At 42.5% G+C, this 23,537-nt stretch overlaps 1 protein-coding gene across 3 annotated transcripts in view; it reads left to right on the forward strand.

Annotated features, from left to right (window-relative positions):
• The window catches only part of LOC132833350 (chondroitin sulfate N-acetylgalactosaminyltransferase 1-like), a 193,973-nt gene that overhangs the window by 35,329 nt on the left and 135,107 nt on the right, over positions 1-23,537 (forward strand). For 2 of the 3 annotated variants that reach the window (XM_060851545.1, XM_060851542.1), the window contains exon 2: positions 11,992-12,074. The exons of the other annotated variant lie outside the window; for it this stretch is intronic. The gene's annotated coding sequence lies outside the window, so the exon portion shown is untranslated. The remainder of the gene's footprint in view (positions 1-11,991; positions 12,075-23,537) is intronic. 3 annotated transcript variants of the gene reach the window in all.

Genomic DNA, 23,537 nt, shown 5'->3' on the forward strand with positions numbered 1-23,537 from the left:
CCTGTCACTTGGCTGCATGATGTGGTGAGACTGGGCACAAAACCAAGGAAGGCGTTCCAATGGGACGGCAATGGGACCTGAGCTCAGAGGTCATTTGTCACTGCAGTTTTGACATTCTAGTCCAGATAGATTTCTTAGAGTTATTGCTTTCCAAGAAGTAAAGTGCTTCGTAAATCAGATTTAATAAGTATCATGGATGTGCAGCTCGCTGGGGAGAAAAAAGCAGGCTAGGTTGGAATCCCTTCTGCGTTTTAAAATACTTTGATTTCCTACGTGCTGTTTTCAGATGGATCCTCTTGTATATTCTTGCTCTCTGTGATGCCAGTGGCACTTTCTCCGGTCATCCAGACCAGATGTTCAGGTTGACTACATCACTGAACCTGCCCATGTTGTCCAGCTGTGCTACACTTCAGATGGATATTTTAGGAGTTTCAGGAAATGGGCTGAATGTCTGTTCGAATGCTGGACCAGGAATGGTCTTTGTCAACTTGCAACAAGTAAGTCCCCTGTTCTGTCCCTATTTTCACAGGTACAAGCCCACAAAGGCTCTTCACCTGTCCATATGTTTATTCAAGGCACATCTCTTCACCATCTCCAGTGACTTTATGGGATGTGCAGTGCAGGTCCTTTCCATGTTTTTAGTGTACTTTCTTCATGTAGACATCATCAGCGGTTTAACTTTAAGTGATTTGTCCATTTTTATCTGCAGTGTAGCAATCTGCTCTGTTGGGACATTACCAAGGTCTGCAGGTATACCACTGCCCTTAGACTGCACATAGGCCTCATTAAAGGAGTGTTGCTCAGGGATTTGAAGGTGCTGTTTTGCAATGAAACGCAAACCTGTTATAGATGGTTGAGTCCTTGAAAGTTCAATTTTTGCTGTTGAGCCTGCGAACAAATTTGCAAATCAATCCAATATGTCTGCCTCAAATTCTGGTCATGTGTTTTTAAGGGGGTGGGTCAGCATCCGCATTTGAACAAGTTTGTTTTTGCTGATGCTGCTGGGAAAACCAGAAACAGGAATCACAAGCTCTTTCATGAATGAAGGATCTTTGTGCGTTTCCAGCGGCTGGTCAAACCTCCTGCCTCTCTTGTGACACTTATTAGGATGGAGAAAATTGGATCAGTCACAGAATTCAGAACTCATCTCGGTGAAAATTGGATTGCTGGGCTGGGAATTTCCACGTTGGCAAAGGAGACTGTGAGAAATTCATATGAGACAGTACGGACTCAAAGGCAGTGGTTTCTGTTAGGTCAGAACCACTGTATGTGGAAATCAGCATTTGGGAATGACCAGGTGAGGCAACAATTGGGGTGGACCCTCTGAAACGAACTCATAATCAGGTTCCAATTATAAATCAACTAGGTGAAAGTGCGGACTGCAGATGCTGGAGATTAGAGTCAAGAGTGTGGTGCTGAAGAAGCACATCAGGTCAGGCAGCATCTGAGCAGCAGGAGAATTAATGTTTTGGGCAAACATCAGCCCTCATTCCTGAGGAAGAGCTTTTGCCCAAATTGTCGATTTTCCTGCTACTCTGATGCTGTCTGACGTGCTGTCTTTTTCCAACACCACAATCTCAACTCCAATTATAATTGTACTTCTCGTATTACGATTAGCTTCCATTCCTTTCCTTTTACCCAGATAATGAACAGAAAGCTACTTGAGAGCAACTGCCATTTAAATGTAGCTCGTCCCGAAGTATTCAGTGTTGATATCAGATAACACCAAGAACAAGGCAGAATCACCATATATAGGTGGACTTGGTTTGAACCATCCTGCAATCACAATGACCTCATAACTTTCTGTGTTATGCAGCCTCTGAGAAATTTAGAATTTGCACTAAGTTGTAGCACTGGAGCCCTGAGCAACACTGTGCTCAAAAACAGCAAGATTGAATATTGTTGCAAAGTGCAACACATTGTTGAAGCTTTGTCTTCACTCATCAAGACAACACAAGAATGCCAAATTTTAAACAATCGCAACAGTTTACACTGCAGGAGAAAAGGATACTGATTGGTTGACCAGTTGCCTATAATTGGCCAAGTCTGCAGTGAAAGCAACAGGGAGCTAGCTATAGGTTCCACAAGCTCCCAGTAAATTTGAAAAAGACACAAGGGTTGCACGCAGAGAATAGGCCTCTGTTTGAATGTATTATATCACATTGCTGGAGCAGGTGGGACTTGAACCCAAGTCTCCTGGCTCAGAGGTAGGGACACTACCACTGTACCATGATAGACCCTTTTAAAGGGGTTGAAGAGTTGATTCCTGTTCTACTCATTTTGGTTAAGATGGCACTTCAAATATGACTCCTGGATGCAACCCCAAGCAAATGTGCTATGAACTTGACTGATTATTGAATTGAATTGAATTGAATTTATTGTCACGTGTACCGAAGCACAGTGAAAGGTTTTGTCTTGCGAACAATACAGGCAGATCACATAGTTAAGTAGCATGGGTAAGTAAATAATAGATAAACAGCGGCAAAAACAAAAATACAGGTACAGATGAAATTGGTTGTTAGGTTAGCTATACCTATATCCTGGACAGCACTTGCTGAACTATTGGGGGAATCATATCTAACAGTAGACAGTTTGGATTTGGGGTTTCCAAGGGTGGGCTCATTGAGTATGCCTATTGCAAACAACCAAAGGAGCATTCTGTTAGCCAATCATTGGGATATATGTCCCAATGTGACATCCTCCCTGAAACTCATTATGATGTTGCTCAGTGTGTGGTTGGCACAGCATTCTTTTGCACTGACAGCAGTGGGGAAAACAACTCACTTGTGTAGCCACTGCATAGTAGCAGCATGAAACAGCTCTTGTTCACAGTTTTGAGATACTTTGCCTTCCAGGATAATTGGATATTGACCGACTCCACTCGTCTTGAAGAAAGGGAGTAAACAGTTATTGGAAGGTGTGGTTTCTGGCATGAGAAGAAAATAAAATTAACCAAATTATAAGACACTTACACGCCCTGTCAGGGAATAGTTTGCTGCATGCTTTGGTGATAACACATTGAACCAAATTATTATAAAACATTCAAAGTAATAGACAAGAGGAGGCATAAGGGACTTAGTAATTAATGTGTACTGAACCACGTCAATATGAAATTCCCTCATTAAACACATGTATAAGAGCTGAAGAAGTTTGCTCTGTTATTCGAGTCTGCTTTGTCTGTTTGAGGATATGTGATTTCATATTCAGAGCAAGGTTATGTTGTGTTACACATTTTGACCTGGATATTATAGACCTCAGCTGGGGCGTAAGGGCATCTAAAATATATTGGGCGCCTAACTGGCTGCCTTGCTTCCCACTGCTAACCTCGTCCCCATCAAATGAAGGTGGTGTGCTGTGGGTAAGATGCTTGGTGGCTTTCCAGCCTTCTTGTCATTAGCCCTATTGAAAGCTTTAAGTAGCCTACTGCTGCTCACCTAAGACCCTCAATCCAACTTTACTGCCATTACATGCTGTGATGTGAGAGGGCCTTTTTTTTATGAGAAAAGAAGGGTTTGTGTGGGAGGTCAAGGGGGTGGTAGGTTATAATTTGTGGTGTATTCTATAGACCAACTGTCTGAACATTTTTACTCCAACTTAGTGCTTCCAAACTTGGCCTCCAAAATCCAGCTCCTCCCTTCGGACCACATTTTTCCCCCACTCTACTGCCCTAATGACTTGGGAATTACCTTGGTGTGGATGCTGTTGATTAACTCTGGGGGACCCCTTGCCAGTTCAGTAGTGCCCACTACACTATTGGCTGGCAGCTTTTAAAGGTACCTCCACTCAGAGGCAAAATGCAGACCCTCAGCTTGTTAGGACTCTGCTGGTGAATTGTGTAAAATTCTGGGCATAACACGATAGGAAGGATGTGAAAGCTCTGGAGAGAATGCTGATGAACAAGTTGGGACTGTGCTCCTCTTGGACTGAAGAAGGCTAAGCGGAGACTTGGTAACGGTTTTCAAAATCATGAGTGGTCTGGGTAGAGGAGATGGGGAGAAAGTGTACTGTAAAGAAGCAAGGCTGAACTGAGAAAATGTTTTCACTGAGCGAGTAGTTAAGATATGGAAGTGTGTACTGCCTCTGTGTGGTGGAGGCAGGTCCAATTGAGGCTTTCAAGTAGGCATTGGATAGAAATAGTGTGCAAGGGTATGGGGAAAAGATGGAAGATTGGTATTAAATGATGCTCATTTGATGAGCTAGTGCAATCACAATGGGTTGAATGGTCTCCTGCTCTCTACCAATTCTCTGGGAGTTGTCATTGCTGTGGGCTGGCTTTTTTTTTTAATCAAGTCTACCAATTTTTGTTCTTTTTTTTCCAGGTTGGGTTGGAGGAAGCATAAAATTCAGCCCACAGTTTTCCAAACGTTTCTTTCTTCGGTTTGTGTTCATCTTCCTTTTCCAGTTGTACCCTCTGCAAATGTGAGCTCATTGGAACCTCTGCTGTCTGTATCCCAATTCCTATTTGATCATGTTTGTTATGTGGCTTCTGATCTGTTCACTCCTCAGTTTAAAATCTTCATCGTTGTCTGCAAATTCATATGTAGCTTAACCCCTCCCTATCTTTGTAACCCTATCCAACCCTACCACCCTCCCAGACTCCTCACCCATTTCCATTTTGTTGCTTCATCATTGGCAGCCATGTCTTTAGCTGACTGGGCACTGGAATTCTCTACCTAAAGCTCTCCATCTCTTACTCTCCTCCTTTTCAGATGCTCAATCAAATCTATCTCTTCGAGCATGGTTGCAGCTACCCATCTTGATTGAGCTGCTCTATGAGGTCCAATGTTCTGTTGCTACAATGCAGCTACTCTCTTAAAGCATTGCTCCAATTTAGAAAAAAAATTCTAACTTACCAAAAAGGCCACTGGATCATAGTCACACTCACTTTCCCTTCTGCGTTCAGCTAGTCTTGTATATAAAATTGGCTGAGTGACAGGTAGCAGATGGTGATGGTCAATGGTTGTTTTTGTGACTGGAAGCCTGGGGGGGTCAGTATTGGGACGTGTGTGCGTGTGTGTGTGTGTAGGATTTGAATGTAGGAGGGTTAATCAGTATGTAGGAGGGTGATAAATGTGAAGAGGACTGGCTAAGATTGCAAAAGGATATAGAACGACTGGTCAGATGGGCTGATCAATAGCAAATCAAATTCATTCCAGATAAGTGCAAGCTGATGCACTTGGCCAGGACAAACAAGGCAAGGGAATGCATGATGAATGATAGGATGCTGGGAAGTACCAAGGATCAGAGGGACCTTGGTGTGCATGTCTGCCAGTCCCTAAAGCTAAAGGGACAGGTGGATAAAGCGGTTAAGACGACACATGGAATGCTTAACATTGTTAACTGAAGCAGAGAGTTTAAGAGCAGGGAGGTTATGCTGGAAATGTTGGCTCGGCCACTGCTAAAGTATCATGTGCAGTTCTGGAATTTGCATTATTGGAGTGCTGTGATTGCACTGGAAAGGGTATGGAGGAGATTTATCAGAACGTTACCTGGGCTGGATTAATTATGAAGAGTGAGTGTATTTACTGGGATTGTTTTCTTTGGAATAGAGGAGAATAATTGGGGGATGTGTGAACTGAAAGAGACCATTCAATGAGATAACGGCTGATCTGTGGCCTATCTCCATATGCCTGACTTTGGCCCATATCCCATAATATCTTTGCTTAACAACAAAACTATCTCTGATTTAAAACTAACAACTAATCTAGTACCCACTGCCATTTGCGGGAGAGCGTTCCAAAGATCATCTATACTTTTTGCATAGAGGTGCTTCCTAACATCTCTCCTGAATAGTCTGGACCTAATATTACATTGTGGCTCCTCTCTTAGAGTGCTACTGCAATTTGAATAAAACTCTAACTTGTTAAAAAGGCCACTGGATCAAAGCCACAACACTAAACATCCCTGCTCCAACCGTGTGGTGCTGAGGCTATATTGCTTCAAAATTGAGATGAGCTGATTCGAGCTTGAGGTCTGATGCTAATTATTGCACCTTGTGTGTTGGCTAACTCTGTGTAGATGAGGAATTGATTGTGAGGTCTCCTGACCTAATACTACATGAAATGACGTGTGTGCCTAAAGGGACAACATGGGTGATTGCGTATAACCAGATCTTCTGCCATGTCAGAGTGGAGGTCAGCATGACTGATAACTGATGGGGACCACCAGATTCCCATTGTAATCCCTCAGGAAATGCAAGAGTTTGTTTCTCTGGGCATTCTGTTGGTCTCCTACTGCCATTAGAGAGCTCGTTAGTTTGATATTCCCAGCTGGACACACTCTCTTGAAGAAGGATAGGACAGTTTCCTGACCTCATTAAACCAGATGAACTAGCCATTACCAAGTTGTTGACTGTGGGACTTTTCCATGTCTACGATGTTGCCTTAATTTACAATGGCTATACTGCCAAAACACCTCCATTGGCTGTAAAGCACAGGGAAGGTTGTGGAAGGTGCTAAATAAATACAAGTTCTTGCACGCACTAGTTTTCATAATTTTCCAATTCAACTCACTTCCCTATTAAATTCTTCTGTTTCCCGAGTTTGATTTCTGGACCACTCCAGTTCAGATCCAACAAAATAAACGGTTTGTGGGGAAAGTATGAAACTTTACCGTTCTATTGCTTCATCTGTTAACTGTGTCTCAGGAGTTGAAAATGAATTGTGTTTGACAGTATCACAAGAAGTTGTCGTTACCTTGGGGGAAGTTGGAAATTGTTTCAATTAGGTGCCCATATTGCAAAAAACTCTGAAAAACCATCTTACGTTTTGAAATGAAATGATTTGCTTGACATTCTTTTGTAGGTTACCTTCCTTTTGTCAGGTTTCTTAGTTCTGAGTGTCTCCACACCTAAAAGAACATTTTCCATCTGAACTGTTCGCTCATGCTTTAAATGGAGAGCAAGGAGCTCATTTATTCGAAATTAGATTGTCCCTGCTTCGGGGACAATGAAAAACCTACCTCATCAGATCAGTTACAACCCAGCGTGGATCTCAGCATCAGCAATTCATACCTCTGAATGGGTCTGCACCGATCATCACCATCTCCAACTGTTCCTGTTTCAAAGAAATAAATTCTACGATAATAAAGACATGGCGTTGGAAAATTAGTTCCCATTATGACAGTGAGGTAATTAATGAGCATTGCACGGTAGTTGATAATCTAATCTCTATTATCCAGTTGTACTGATACTGTACATCTGTGTGCAATGTTGAAATACCACACATGAGCAGAGGCCAGCTTCCAGGATACATACAGTCCAGGAAGCAGCTAAAAGTGAATGGAGGAAGGAAAAGTATCTGCCATTGTATTAAATTATAAAATAATATCTGACTATATTCTATAAACTACTGACTACTTCCATCTTTCTACCATCGTCAGAGACTGAGCCAGACTGTTTACAGTCATAGATAAAATGAACTGTGCGTAGTTCCCTGTAACTGGTCTCCCTACTTTCTTGAATAGAGAAGTCACACCTGCTATATAACAATCTAATGGGACTTTCTCAAATCTAGGAAATTTTGAATGAATGCATCTATTAGTCCAGCAGTCACTTCTTTTAATATTCATACGATAATCTCCATCTCCTGGGAATTTATCAGCTTTCAGTTCAAGCATCTTCTCCATATTGTGCCCCTGGTGAATGTAATTATTTTAAGATCTTGCCTCTCTTTCACATCCTGATTTACAATTATTTCTACAATTTTTTTCTATCTTCACTGTAGAAGATACATACAAAGCAGTTGTTTAATTCATCTGCTATTTTTTAATTTTCCATTATTAATTCCCAGACTCACCCATTCCCACAAAACTATTTATCAAATTTTCATCTCAATCAAAGTTGATTCAACATGTTGGTCTCCAGAACAAAAGTATTTTCTTTTTGTTGTAAAATGTCATCTCTAATTTAAGGTGGCTGCTACTCCTGCATCTTTTCCTATTCTTTCAAAATGTACTCCTGAATACTCAGGTCCCAGTTTTTTGTCACTTTACAGCCAATTTATTTTTAGTGATGACTGTCAGATCATACCTATTTATTTCTATTTGCATTGAAAATTCATCTGTCTTGTCATAAATTTTGCAAATGTTCAAGCACAGAGTCTTTAATTCTGTCCTTTTAGTAACTTCTAGCATTGCCTCCTGATGTGCTCTTGTTTACATGCTTTATACCTTCCTGCTGCCCTCTAACAATAATTTCAGGTCTTTATGTAGAGTTCAGTTATATTCATGAGAGTAAGGTAATCTGAGAAAGGACCATAATACTGTCCAGCTTTGTGGCAGAGATAGTTAACACACACTCAGTATTACTGTGCTTGCATGTTGTGACTGGAAAGTAATCAAGTTTCCTTCAATCTCTAGGGCTCCAAAACTTAAAATTGAGCTCAATAATATCGTATTTCTATTTCTGATTTTATTTTCATCCTCCTTGCATGTGACCTTTGCATCCCCAGATGTCTACTTGAAAAGGATTTGAAGACTTAATGGTTCATTGAACACATCAAAAATAGACGATGGAAGATATTTCTCGATCCTTCAGAGAGTATGAGCCAGAAATTGGTCACAGCAGTGCCACAATATCTGTTAATATATAGTATATCACGCAGATGCTCAGTTCCATGTTTTACAATCTGAGACAGTTTTCCTCCGACCCAGGAAGACGCTTTGTAGCATCTTTTGGAGAGGGTGGTATTGTATATGGCAGCCATATATGAAGAAGACTTGGGTTGAGAGTTCATTGACTTCTTGATTCCCCCAACCCCGATAAAATTGATGACAGCATTAAGGACAGCCTTTCTGTCAGAGGCTAGTTTAAGTAATTGCCTGTTTGGGTTTCATCGTAAAGCACTTAATTGTGCCGTTTTTTTTAAAAGAGTCATGAAATGAGTGCAAAAGCAATACAACCCTGAATTGGCCTTGAACTCAGTGGCTTGCCAGGATACTTAAGAGAGCAGTTAAGTTCAACCATTTTGCTTTGGAGATGCCAGTGTTGGACTGGGGTGTACAAAGTTAAAAATTACACAATACTAGATTATAGTCCATCAGGTATAATTGGAAGCACTAGCTTTTAGAGCGCCACTCCTTCATCAGAGGGAGTGGAGCTCTGAAAGCTAGTGCTTCCAATTAAACTTGGTGGACTATAACCTGGTGTTGTGTGATTTTTAACTTTGTACAACCATTTTGCTGTAATTCCAGGTTCCACACATGGGTCAGACCAGGTGAGGACAGTAGATTTCCTCCTGTTTGCAACCTCCAGGGGTTCCTGACCTACTATTTAAAGCTCAGCCATGCACCAGGTCATATGCCAGTCAGGAGCTGCCTTTCACATTGCACATGGGAATAGCATGGCTGCCTCACAGGGCCAGGGACCCGAGTTCAATTCCAACCGTGGGTGACTGCCTGTGGGGAGTTTGCACGTTCTCCCTGTGTCTTCATGGGTTTCCTCTGGGTGCTCCAGTTTATTTCCATAGTGAAAAGATGTGCAAGTTACGTGGATTGGCCACACTGAAATTTTCCAGTGCTCAGGGGTGTGTAGACTGGGTGGATTAGCCACGGAAATGTGGGATTATTTGATAGGAGGCTTGATTTGGATGGGTTGCCCTTCAAAGGGTCGGTGTGTGGACTTGATGGGCTGACTGGACTCCTTCCACACTGTAGGGGTTCCATCCTTCTGTGTGGTGCAAATGTTAATTAACAATCCAAGCCTAACTCAGTCTTGTTACCTGCGGGCAAGGATAGCATTTAGGGTTGTGAATGGTATGAACCACTATGCCATCAACCATGAATATTTTATTATATAGCGAAGAATTTACAGCACAAAAACAGGCCATTTGGTCTGCCAAATCTGAGCCATAATTTATCCTTTATCCAAACAAATTATTCTAATTACATTTATCCACTCTGTTTCCATTTCCTTTCCATTTCCCTTCTGTCATCTGTCTTTCCAATCAAATCTTATAACTAGATTATAGTTTGAGTCACAATCATTAATTGCGAATATTTCTCAGTGTGCTTTATTCCAAATTTTTTCTTTTTAATCTGATGTCCAAATTTTTTTTAGACCCTCAACTACGAGAAACAGTTTAATTCCAGCAACCATGCTACATCTCTTCATGATGATTAAACACTTTGATACTGTCACTCTATATTCTGTGTTGTTTAATTATATCACCTTTCTTCCAAATCTTTGTTCTTTGTATTTCCCCATATGACACCGTATCCTATCCTGTCTGAATTGTAGCTTCACAAAAGCTTTAGTATTCTTCTGTAAATGCAGAACCTAATACTGTACAGAGCACTCTGAAATCTGATTAATATTTAATAGAAATTCATCATCACTGCTTGGTGTTTGTATTCTATAGATCTTGTGATAAACCTTAGAATTCCATTTAGGATTTTTATGACCATATCAACTTGGTACTGGCTGCTATTGGCGGACTTCTGATTTGTAGTAGTAACTCAACCTTAGCTGCCACACAAGAGACCTTGGTAATTGCAGAACAAAGTGTATCTAGGTCCTTGTATTCATCTCACTGCCAACCCTCCCCACTGCAATATTGTGAAGCAGTGTTTGCACTAGAGTGTTGTAGTACAAAGTGATTTAAAGCAGTGATTGCTTTTAATCATGCCTTACATTGTGTTGGTATTGTTGATGGAATGGAATTGAAGTTTTGAATTATTGGACCTCTTCATGGGGAGAGTAGAAAGAAATCATTGTCAAAACATTTTGTTCTGATATAGTAAGTGGTTCTGCTGATAGAGGAAGTATTAGTTTTGTGTTACTAACATCTGGCAGCAAACAATCAGCACTGCGTTTGAATTTTCAAAACTCACTGCCACTGTTAAAACAAAGACACACTACCAAGTTTAATATGTGACATATTTCACCGTGTGGTGGAACTGGTGGCTTAACGCAGAAGGGCTAAAGTAATGATTAAAATATGCCAGAAATGTGCAACATCTGGGAAGGTTAAAGGCAGTTAATGTTTCAGACTGAGATCCTTTGTCAGAAATGATAAAGCCATGAGTGAGTTATGTCTAGCCAAAGCCACGATTGATACAAAGAGGTGTCTGGTGTATGGATTTTATTTTTCATTTTCAGCAGCTTTCTGCTTCTGAGCAGTACTTGGCTCACAAGTGCCTGAAGAAGGGAGCAAATATAATCTGACCCCATCTTAGTCAGTTTTACTCCTTTGTTACCAACCCGAACAAGAATAGGTTGCTCAGCCCCTTGAGTCTACTCCATTACTGTGGTTGATCTGATTTTAACCTCACCTCTGCAATCCTGCATATTTTGATCTGCTAAACACACATTTCAGGTTTGGTTAGAGGCTGGATGCCAGTTCATTGCTCAATCGAAATATTATTGCTGTTGCGGTACAATCAGAATGGATATGATGCCGGGATGGTGATGCATAGCATGTGGTAACACCAACAGTCATGTGCAAGAGACTGTGAAGAGAAGAAGGAACATTGTGTATCAGTGAGAGGTGCACCTACATATAATACACATGAAGTTGTAGCAACCTACCAGAATTAGATAGCTGTTCACTCATGGGTTAAGGAAAACCATTTGAAGCCATGTACAACAAAGTAGAGACAAGGATAGGTTAGCCATCTCTCTGATGTGCAGAATAGAACCTTGAACCACAAGTTCCATGGCAACACAAACTAAGTATCTGGTCTGAGTTCTGGTTCAAAGAATAATTGCTGAATAGCCACAATTTTATGGCATTTATCATGTATCAAACCAGAGTGGAATTTACTTTCTGCAGTGTCTCAACTGCAGATGAAACTAATCATGAATGGAACCAAACCACTTTTTATAATCATTCCTGCATGTGTAAAATTTGAAAATGATGTAATATTGTTCTAAACACTGTCATCTCTTGTTGTTAATGGTGTTATTTTGAATAGCTATTAACGTTGTTTGTCCAATGGTGAAATGTGGTTTACAACTCATCTGTGGCTGGGTTTTTTTTGGTTTATTCACAGGATGTGGGCATTGCTGATCAAGCCAACATTTTGAGAGTCAACTACATTGTAATGGGTCTGGAGTCCTACGTAGGTTAGACCAGGTAAGGATGGCAGGTTTTCCTTTCCTAAAAGACACTGTTGGGAGGTGCCTAACTCATTTACCAGTCAGCAAATAGATACTTAATTGTAGACTTTTATTGAATTCGAATTGAATCCACTCATGATGGGATTTGAATCCAGGATCCCCAGAGCATTAACCAAAAGAGAAAACGCTGGAAAATCTCAGCAGGTCTGGCAGCATCTGTAAGGAAGGAAAAGAGCTGACGTTTAGAGTCTAACTGACCCTTTGTCAAAGCTAAACAAAAGGGAGAAATGGGGAGGTGTTTATACTCGGCTGAGAGAAGGTGAGTCATGGCTCCAGAAGCAAAGGTAGCAATAAAGATGTGATAATGACAGTGCAAAGAGAGATTATAGGGAGATTAGGAGCTGTGAATGACCAAGGCCTATTTTGACCCCTCTGTTTTCATTCTGCTCTGTAATTTTATTTCATTTATTTTATTTATCTTTTTAATTTTTTTTCACTGTTCTGCACCTCTTATTTCTTGATTGTCTCTCTTTCTCTCGCTCCCCACTCTCTCATCACCTTTTTCCTCTCCTCTTCCCCCTTTCCTACCCTTCTCCCCTGTTTTCCATTTTGCCTCTGCTTCACCCATCCCCCCCCCCCATCCCCCACATATTTTGTCACATAGCACTGGCTTCAGCCTTGGTCATTCACAGCTCCTAATCTCCCCATAATTGTGCCTGTCTCGGACAGCAGCAGTCATTGATGATTTGGGCATTGCAATCTGATACATTTACTGAAAAACACTCAGTGCTGTTGTGATTGTCCAATTCTACATGGGAGTTTGGATTAATTAGCAAAAAGTCCGAAGGATGTGAGTTTGAGTCCTGTCCCACAGACGTTTAGGCCAACATACTCATGCAGTACTGAGGGGTGCTGCTTTGTCAGAGGTGCTGTATTTTTGGATACCCAAAATCCACCGAAAGATAATGTGGATTATGTTCACATCATGTTGCATTTTGTCAAATGGGACTATTTGAAGAGCAGGCAATTTTTTTCCTGTCCATCAAATATTTGTCTTTTACCCAGTGGGTGATTATTTCTTTAGTGATCAACCTTTTGTGAGTTGGTTGTACACCCTAGATTAGTGAAAGCCTAACTAACAGCAACTCCAGCACATTTTCAATGATTTGGGTAGAAGGGTTTGAATCTTAAGGAGCAATGCCTATTTATAGGCAGAGGACACTTCGGGATGAGGACTTTTGCCTCCCTTACGGACACATGAAGATGACATTGGGTACCCATTTGGTGCATTCTTCTCTGTAGTTGTATTACTCGTTGAAGTTGAAAAGGGAGGTTCTCTTGAGTAACTGAAGAGTAAAATGCAGGACTGTGCAACATTAAGACCTGGGCAGAGAACCTCAGGGAGGATCGTCCCTACACAATCCCATTGAAAACATTATATGTCTCCTATATTATATGTAAGACATTTACCATATAGAATTTGACTGCCATGCTGCCATACATCAAAAGAAAGGAAAAGCTTGTATTATGTCACCCCTTTCACGGCTACTTGAAATGCTTTACAGCAATGAAGTGCAGTGAAGTAAGAAACATGGCAACCAATTTACACACAGCAATATAATTAGGAGTTAACTATCAGACAGGATACTGGGATTAACTCACTTACCTTACTTTAAAATACTAACATGGTATCTCTTATGTTCACTTGTGAATAGCTAAATTTGCAAAATCCTCAGTATTTGATATCTTGGATTTTACTTAGGATCATATTTCCCATGCAGCTGCATACCTGATACAGAAGTCTTTCATGAAGCTACCAACTCAGAATCTGACTGCCTTGCAGCAGCTTTATACTGGGAGCAGCCTAAATTGATCAGAATAGGACCTAAACACAACTTGAGGGAAGCCCAGAAAAAGAACAGCTGGTTGCTGCTATGTAATACTGTACCAACAGCGCCAGGACTGAATGGTGGCCTCTGCAGGAATTGCATGCACAGAGCCCTGGCTTCAGGCAACTCTGAGATTTTGGGTGGGCCTGCCTGGTAGATCTGCTCATGTGTGTGGAGGAGCACGAGGTGCTGCATTTAGAGCCCAATGGGAATGTTAATGGATGGGGTGGGGTTATATTTTCTAATCAATCTATTCAGAGATGTTATTACACACCTCTGGAGCAAGTAGGACTTGAACCTAAGTCTACATGGCTCAGAAGCAGGGACACTATTACTGCACCACAAGAACCCTTATTAAAGGGATTTATGATTAAAGGAAGGATGCACTTCATTAGGCAAAGGGAGCACCCTTCAGTGTGGCCATTAATTGGCCAGTTAAGGGTCTCAAAAGACACAAGGCTTTGCTTATCCACCTTAATGTGGGAGACAGGTCTGGGTGAGCAACAAGGTGATGGAGAGGCTCCCCATTTAACTTTGCATGAATTTGTTTGCATTAAATATGCATGCGGGGGTAGTGATGTGTAAAACCCAGCCACTTGATACAACGAGGGACTATATATGTTAGAATATGCCAGTTGTATCAGAGCAGAGATAAGATCTGTCTGATTATTATTACAATCTTTTTATTCAAACAGCACATCCTGTTCTACCCAGTAAACAAACTGTTCCTTCTGGTGATATAATGATCAGTAGAAATCTTGAGAATCTGGAGAACAGTGATAGTCTCTGAACCTTCCCCAGTAATCACCCCTCATTCAGCCACAACTCACAGTGTTTCTGAATGGAATAGTTGTCAAACCCTACTCATCTCTCTCACACATCAGCTGCATGTTCGCTCAGTGAAGCCTGCTTTAACCTTACAATCATCTTATAATGCTTTTCAACTGATGAGGCTTTTGCATACACCCCAGTCAGATTTGTTTGGTTTTACACACTGCATTTGATCTACAGCTCCCAGCAATGAATCACTTCTGCAGATGGAAGTCAAGGGTTGTCATTGTTCACAAGTGGCTCACCTTGGCTGTGACCTCGTCAGCTTAGTCTCTCTGTACAAAATAAAGTCGCAGGTCTGCCAGCGCTGAAAGGGAAAAATGTACATGAACAGGTTGATTCAAACCCATGATTGTAAATGTGCAGCAGTTTATTTCAGTATTTGTTGATTGCAGCTGTCACCATTTCTCATTTGCTTCTCTCCTCTGTGTACTTATGTGTTCAGCCAGATAGCAATCTTTTAAAAACACCACTTTTTACATAGAAACCAGGAGCAGGCCATTCACCCCTTAAAGTCAGCTATGTCATTCAGCAATCACCATGACTGATCCTCTATCTCAATGCCATATTTCTGCATTCTCTTCATACCCTTGATGCCTTTAATCTCTAAAAATCTGTCTCTCTCTCTCTCCCTGTGTCTCTCTCTCTCTTGAAAATACTCTTGAATGGCCTACCCCATCTTCTGAGATTGTGACCTGGTTCTAGACTCCCCAGTAGGGAAAACATCCTTTCTGTATCCAGTCTGTCTAACCCTGCTAGCAATTTATGTTTTAACTTCTCTCAATCTAAACTCTGGTGAATACACACTCAAGGAGAAAGTGAGGACTGAAGATGCTGGAGATCAGAGCTGAAAATGTGTTGCTGGAAAAGCGCAGCAGGTCAGGCAGCATCCAAGGAACAGGAGATTCGACGTTTCGGGCATAAGCCCTTCTTCAGGAATCAAGGATGCCTTCCTTGAAGAAGCTCTCTTCCCTGATCTCCAGCATCTGCAGTCCTCACTTTCTCCTCGAAGATTTTAACCTACTGCGAATCCTCTTGCAAGGATGCCTTCCTTGAAGAAACTCTCTTCCATTCCTGAAGAAGGGCTTATGCCCGAAACGTCGAATCTCCTGTTCCTTGGATGCTGCCTGACCTGCTGCGCTTTTCCAGCGACACATTTTCAGCTCTGAATACAGACTCAGTCAAACCAATCACTCCTCGGACAACAAAGCTACCATCCCAGTTTGGTAAAAGCTTTTGCTGCACTCCCTCCATTGCAAGTGTGATTTTTCTTGGGTAGGGAGAACAATACTGTACACAGTAATCCAGATATTGTCTTGCCTTTTGTATAGAAATTCCACCTCTGTGATTGTCAGTCATTGTGCTGCAGGTATTATGGATTGGGAAGAGGCGATTGTCATGCCTACCTCTGAAATTTCCAACTGGGTTGTCTTGAGGTTAAGTGAGTCATGGTTGCCAGGCTCTCCGAAGCTAATAGAAACACAAAATTCTGTGGATGCTGGAAATTTGAAGTAAAAAGTGAAGATGCTGGAACTTCTCAGCATGTCAGGCAGCATCTGTGAAAATAGAAACAGAGTTGATGTTTCATGCAAGCATAAGAGAGTGTTAGGAAGCATTATTAAGGGTAGGTTGTGTTCAGAAACTTTATTGTTAGGTAGTGCTCACATAAGGTAGTATTAGCAAGTCTGGAAACTGTTAGCTTCACTAGACAACAGTAAGCCATTATGTTACACTAAGAACAGACTGAAACACTGATGGCATAATGGGGCCACAGGGAGGGTGAACAGATAACAGGACATTGAAACCGTGTTAGATTGCACATAGCTCATACTGAGGTAACTGAATCTTATCTCTTCTGGAACCAATACTATTAGAGAATACCGCTTCTTACCAAATAAGGATGTAGCACTGGGATGTGAGGGGCTAAAAGCTAGACAAAGAGAACAATAGATCAGAAGGCGCTTTCTCCAGTGAGCAGTAAATATCTCACTGTATTTACGTACGTCTCTCTCTCAGTAAAAGCTTATATTTTGAATCAGATCCAGTGTCTCTCTCCTTCAAACGAACACCGGGGACGGTAGCTCCATCCTAACAGAGAGGCAACACTTTTTTTTTAATTTTGCTTTCTCCATTTTGACCATCCAAGCCCCAAAAACACGATTTCTTCCAACCAAAACAAGATTTGCTTGTCCGATTTTCAAATTTGAATTTAGCTTTACTGAAAACGTGGCCTCCTCTATAATGGGAATACCAAACCTAGGCTGGGAAATCACCAATTTTCTCTCAAAGCTGCATGTGGTGAGATGAGATTCTCACTGACCACCAGTGAGCTTTTGCTTGTTAATGACCTCGTTACCTAAGCATCTCATCTCATTAAGATGCAGTTTTTCATCTTGTTGCAAGCAAACGAGACATTCAGAATTCTCAACATGTAAGTCAGAGCAGGTTCGCAATAACTTCAGCTCACTGCTGGCTCCAAAAGAACTCCATATTGGTCACCATGAGATGGGCACAATAAAATGGTCACCAGCCACGTGAACCCATTGTCACAGAGATATATAACACTGAAACAGACCTTTCGGTCCAACCTGTCCATGCCAACCAGATATCCTCAATTAATCTAGTCACATTTGCCAGCATTTGGCCCACATCTCTCTAAATCCTTCCTAATCTTATACCCATCCAGATGCCATTTAACAGTTGTAATTGTACCAGCCTCCACCACTTCCTGTCGTAGCTCATTCCATACACAAACCACACCCTCTGTGTGAAAACATTGCCCCTTAGGTCCCTTTTAAATCTTTCCACTCTCACCTTTAACATATGCCCTCTAGTTTTGGACTCTCCCACCCTGGGAAAAAGACCTTCTCTATTTTCCCTATCCATACCCCTCATGATTTTATAAACCTCTATAATGTCACCCCTCAGCCTCTGACACTCCAGGGCAAACAGCCCCAGCCTATTCCACCTCTCCCTATAACTCAAATCCTCCAACCTTGGCAACATCCTTGTAAATCTTTTCTGAACCCTTTCAAGTTTCACAACATCATTCCGAAAGGAGGGAGACCAGAATTGCACTCAATATTCCAAGTAGTTTAACCAACATCCTGTACAGCTGCAACATGAACCCCCAACTCCTATACTCAATGCACTGACCAATAAAAGAAAGCATTCCAAATGTCACTTTCAATATCCTAGCTACTTGTGACTCCACTTTCAAGGAACTATGAACCTGCACTCCAAGGTCACTTGTTCAGCCTTACCTTTAAGTGTATAAGTCCTGCCCTGATTTGCTTTGCTAAAATATGGCACTTCTCATTTATCTAAACTAAATTCCATCTGCCACTCCTCAGCCCATTGGCCTATCTGATCAAGATCCCATTGTACTCTAAGGTAACCTTCTTCGCTGTTCACTACACCTCCAATTGTGGTGTCTTCTGCAAACTTACTAACTATACCTCCTATGTTCACATCCACGCTCATTTATACACATGATGAAAAGCAGTGGGCTCAGCACTGATCCTTGTGGCACACTGCTGGTCACAGGCCTCCAGTCTGAAAAGCAACCCTCCAAAGCACCTTCTATCTCTGCCTTTGAGCCAATTCTCTATTCAAATAACCAGTTCTCCCTCTATTTCATGTGTCTAACCTTGCTAACCAGTCTACCAGGAGGAATCTTGTCACTTTACTAATATCCGTATAGATCACATCTGCCACTCTGCCCTCATCAATCGTCTTTGTTACTTCAAATATTTCAATCAAGTTTGTGAGACATGATTTCCCATGCACAAAGCCATGTTGACTATCCCTAATCAGTCCTTGCCTTTCCAAATGCTGTCCTTCAGGATTCCCTCCAACAACTTGCCCACAGTGATGTCTGGCTCGCTGGACTATAGTTCTCTGGCTTTTCCTTACCACCTTTTCCGAAATAGTGGCACCATGTTAGCCAACCTCCAGTCTTCTGGCCCCTCACCTGTGGCTGTCAATGATATAATATCTCAGCAAGGGGCCCAGCAATCTCTTCCCTAGCTTCCCATAGAGTTTTAGGGCACACCTGATCAGGTCCTGGGGATTCACCCATCTTTGTGCGTTTTAGGATGACCTGGACCACCACCTCTGTAATATGGGCATTATTCAAAAGATTACTATTTATTTCCCCATGTTATTTATCTTCTATATCCTTCTCCATAGTAAACACTAATACAACCTTTGGACATTTGCATCTGATAATTGCCAACCTCTTAGGGTCATCTTTGATTTGATTTAGTGTTGTCATGTCCTGAGATACACTGAAAAATATTGCTTTATGTGCTGTACAGACAAATTAGACCTTACATAAGTACATCAGGGTAATAGAACAGAATGCAGAATATAGTGTTACAGCTACAGAGAAGATCAACTTTAATATGAGAGGTCTGTTCAAAAGTTTGATAACAGCTGGGGAAGAGGCAATTCTCAAATCTGTCTTGTCAAGCTTTTATATCTTCTGCCTGAGGGAGGAGGATGGAAGAGAGTTTAACTGGGGTGGGAGGGGTCTTTGATTATGTTGGCTGCTTTCTGGAGGCAATGGGAAGTATAGGTGGAGTCAACGGAAGGAAGTTTGGTTTGCATGATGGACCGGGCTGCATTTGCAGTTCTCCGTAGTTCCTTGCAGTCTAAGGCAGAGCAGTTGCTGTACCAAGCCGTGATGCAACTGGATAGGATGCTTTCTATGGTGCATCTATAAAAATTGTTAAGAGTCATCGTGGACATGCTGAATTTCCTTCACCTTCTGAGGTGTGCCTTCTTGACCGTAGCATCAACATGGATGGACCAGGATATTTACTCCTAACAACTTGAAACCCTTGATCATGTCCAACTCAGCACCATTGATACAGGCAGGAGCATGTCCTTCACCCTACTTCTTGAAGTCAGTGACCAGTTCCACTTGGATTTCAGGATGAATGGTTAACTAATATGGAAAGATCGCAACAGGGACATGTTGTGCTCCCGGTCAGACAAACAGCTGACAGATTGGACCAGACTGTATTTCCAAAGTTGCTCATATGCTCCTGTAGTGCACTGCCTACCTGTGTTCCTTTGACTATTGACACAGTCACACCATCTCTCTGCAAGACCCCCTCAGGGTCATGTCCTAGGCCTAGCAATCTTCAGCTACTTCATCAATGACCTTCCCTCTGTCATAAGGTCAGAAGTGGGGATGTTTGCCAGTGATTGCACAGTGTTCAGCACCATTTGTGACTCCTCAGATACTGAAGCAGTCTGTGCTCAAATGCAACAAGAGCAGGACAATATCCAAGCTTGGGCCAACAAGTGGCAAGTAACAGTTGCGCCACACAAATGCCACACAGTGACCATCATCAATAAGAGACACTCTAACCACCTCCCCATGGCATTCAACGGTATCACCATCACTGAATTCCCCACTGTCAACATCCTTGGGGGTTACCATTGACCAGAAACTCAACTTGACTCACCACATAAACACAGTGGCAACAAGAGCAGGTCAGAGACTAGGGATACTGTGGCAAGTAACTGACCTCCTGACATTCCAGAGTCTATGACCATCTACAAGGCGTGAGGAGTGTAATGGAATACTCCTTACTTGTCTGGATGGGTGCCACTCCAACAGCACTCAAGAAGCTTTATACCATCCTTGACAAAGCAACCCTCTTGATTGGCACCACATCTAAAAATATTCAATCCCTCTACCACCGATGCTCAGTAGCAGCACTGTGTACTAACTATAAGATGCACCTCAGAAATTCACCAAAAAGCCTTAGGCAGCACCTTCCAAACCCATGACCACTCCCATGTAGAAGGACACTGGCAGCAGGTACTCAGGAACACCGCCACCTTCAAGTTCCCCTCCAAGCCACTCACCATCCTGACTTGGAAATATACTGCCATTCCTTCACAGTCGTTGGGTCAAAATCCTGGAATTCCCTCCCCAGTGGCACTGTGGATCAACCCACAGCAAGTGGACTACAGCAATTCAAGAAGGCAGCTCACCACCACCTTCTCAAGGGCAAATAGGGATGGGCTGTCAGTGCTGGCCAGCCAGTGATGCCAAAGTCCCACAAATGAATAAAAAACTGGCAGCTTGCTGTGCTGGATGGCAGTCCTCCATCTAAGGGACAGACATCTTGCTGTGTGGCACCGTGCTACGTCAGTCTTATACTGTGCACCAGCAGCTTTTTATTAGGAAAGCATGCAGCCATGTCTGTCAGCCTTATGGGTATGGACCTCACCAGGGTGTATGGAGAAATCTGTTACTCCTGGTAGAATAAGTCCAAAGCTGCCTCTGGTATAGCTCAAGGGTTTGGCCACAGTCAGGAGTCCAGTTGGAGTTAGGCCTGTTACCTGGGAGTAGCTGACTGTCAATCCTGTGGCTCCCTAGCAGCCAGTCTGTGGGAGTAGGTCTGACGCAGTCTGGGGCACTTTGGTGTCCGGTTCGATTGCAGAAAGGGATAGACAACAGTCAGTGCTTTTGGTTCGTTCAGAAAAAACTAAAGGGGAAGTGGGGGTGAAAGGACAAGGGGATTGGGGGGTGTGGTGACTTTGTTGCTGGGTCTAGAGGCTACAGGATTGCAGCTATACTGTCAGGCACATTGCCTCACACAAACATGCCTGCTGCTCCTGTGCCTCTTTGTCCGTTTGGGACAAAGTCTCCAGTTGCCAAATTCAGAGTTATCTCCGACGTGGGGATGACTTACTTCCTCAGCTACCTGTGGAGCCCACCAGCCTTTGCTCCCAAATGTTCTACCCCAGTCCATCCCTGCCAATGTGGCAGCAGCTCGGCAGTGCAGGAGGCACCTTGCTGAGGTTTCCTGAGGCCTTAGAACACTCTCTTCCTCCAGGGGTCAAGGATATCTCTCCTGGCAGCCAGCCCATATCTTTACCAAGGCCAAACCCATCCCACTGGCACCTGTAATGCACAAGATGACATCATGGACAAAGGCTATAGCATTGTGCAAGGAATGGCATTGATGGGAGAGTGAAAGTGGTACTTGGTTGGTGGGACATGGATGTTTCAGCAACTCTTTTTTAACTCCCTCCCCACCATTACTCCCCGCCCCCTCCAATCTTCTCCTTCCCATGCCAGGATTCTCCCCTCAAAGAGGGTGTGACACCTAATCTTCAATCCTTCCCCACCCGACGACCTGTCCATGCTCTTTCTGCCCAGTTCAGGGCTGGATTCTCTTGGAATGAGAGAAAGGGAGGGATTGAGTGAGATGGAAGAGGGTGGCAAAGCTCTTAGGGTTGTTGTGGGTGGTGAGGTGCTTGGGAACACGGGAGCAGGCAGCTCAGAGGCAATCCAGGCTGTGGGGGTGAGGACAGCGAGATTGAGTGAGGGAGGATATTGCAGGTGATAGTGAAAGTGGCCGGGCATGAGCCTTGGTGGGAGGTGGATCAGGTGGCAGAGATAGAACGAGATGGCAAGAAAGAAGAGTATGGCATTTACTTTGATGGACCAGAGAGGGACATCTCACACTGCCGACCATTCCTCTTGAGTGTGTGGGAACAGCATTAACCAGTCTGGTGACCCAGGAAGCCAGGGTCGTGCTTTGGCTTCCTGTGCCAATCCTCTGGCAAAAGGGTGACCTTCTCTCCTGGACCAGGTCCCTGTTGGAGAATCAAAACCCCATTTTTTTCCCTTGTCTGACATCTTCATCTGTCACCGAGCTGGGAAGTTTTGGAATGTCAGTGTTTGGGCACACCACGACTTTTTAAATATGGTGTGAGTGCCAGGACTGCTGTTTTTTTGCTTTGGAGGATATCTGGTGAATGGAGAGTTCTTCCTGGAATGGCGGGTAATAGAATGAGGCTAGAATCAGGTAAAGGGGCTGCAGTGGGTGACGAGTGAACAGTTCATTGGATGTGTTTGGTAAGATGTAGTGAAAAAATTCACTAGGCCTCATATCAAGAAACCCATCAGGAAATTTGCTGAGACTGACAAAATACATTGGGTTAAATCTACTACTTTTTTGGCTATGGTTTGTATATAATTCCTAAATAGCGGACAGTTTCTACGATATGGAGGATCACATAAGCATTGGTAAGCATATTGCTGGATCACAATCATAATCCCATTCTGAGCTTTTCAGTCTTTGCCTGGGGCAGTGTTTCTGAAAGTTCAACACAAACTCAAGGACCAAGAATGCATAATTCAACTCAACAGATTGCAGACATCCAGACTCAACATTGAGTTCAACAATTTTAATTGGTGACCTCTGCCCCACTTTTGTTTCATTACTTTGTAGTTTCATTTTTATTTGTTATGAATTTTTCTGCACTAAGGTGGTTGTTACTCATTCACAACTCTTCTAGACAAATCTTTTGTTTCAGTAGGGTAATGTGTGAGTCCAATGACGCTATTAAACCGTATATGTCACCAATGATGTGTGCTGACCCGGGGACACCTGGAAGGAACTAAGGGCAAGTCTGAGTTTACCTTCAACAGTGTGTGACCTCAGATACAGCAATACTTCTGTTATCTTCTGTAACATGTGCTTAAATATTGTGAACTTGATGAATGTAGTTACAACTAACTGCAATATACAAACATGCTGCCAGTATATTGTTATGCCTCAGGTGATTGGGGTTAACATAGAGCCTTATACCCTCATATGAAACAATGATGATATCATGAGCATATCTCTTAAAGCTATATGAACATGTTGACTATGAGATGTTACACAACACCATCCCCATGCATAGTAATGAAGTTTCTTTTTTCTGAGGATAGTGAATCTGCA

Source organism: Hemiscyllium ocellatum, chromosome 36 (genome assembly GCF_020745735.1).
Source record: "Hemiscyllium ocellatum isolate sHemOce1 chromosome 36, sHemOce1.pat.X.cur, whole genome shotgun sequence".
In the NCBI taxonomy this organism is placed as follows: domain Eukaryota; kingdom Metazoa; phylum Chordata; class Chondrichthyes; order Orectolobiformes; family Hemiscylliidae; genus Hemiscyllium; species Hemiscyllium ocellatum.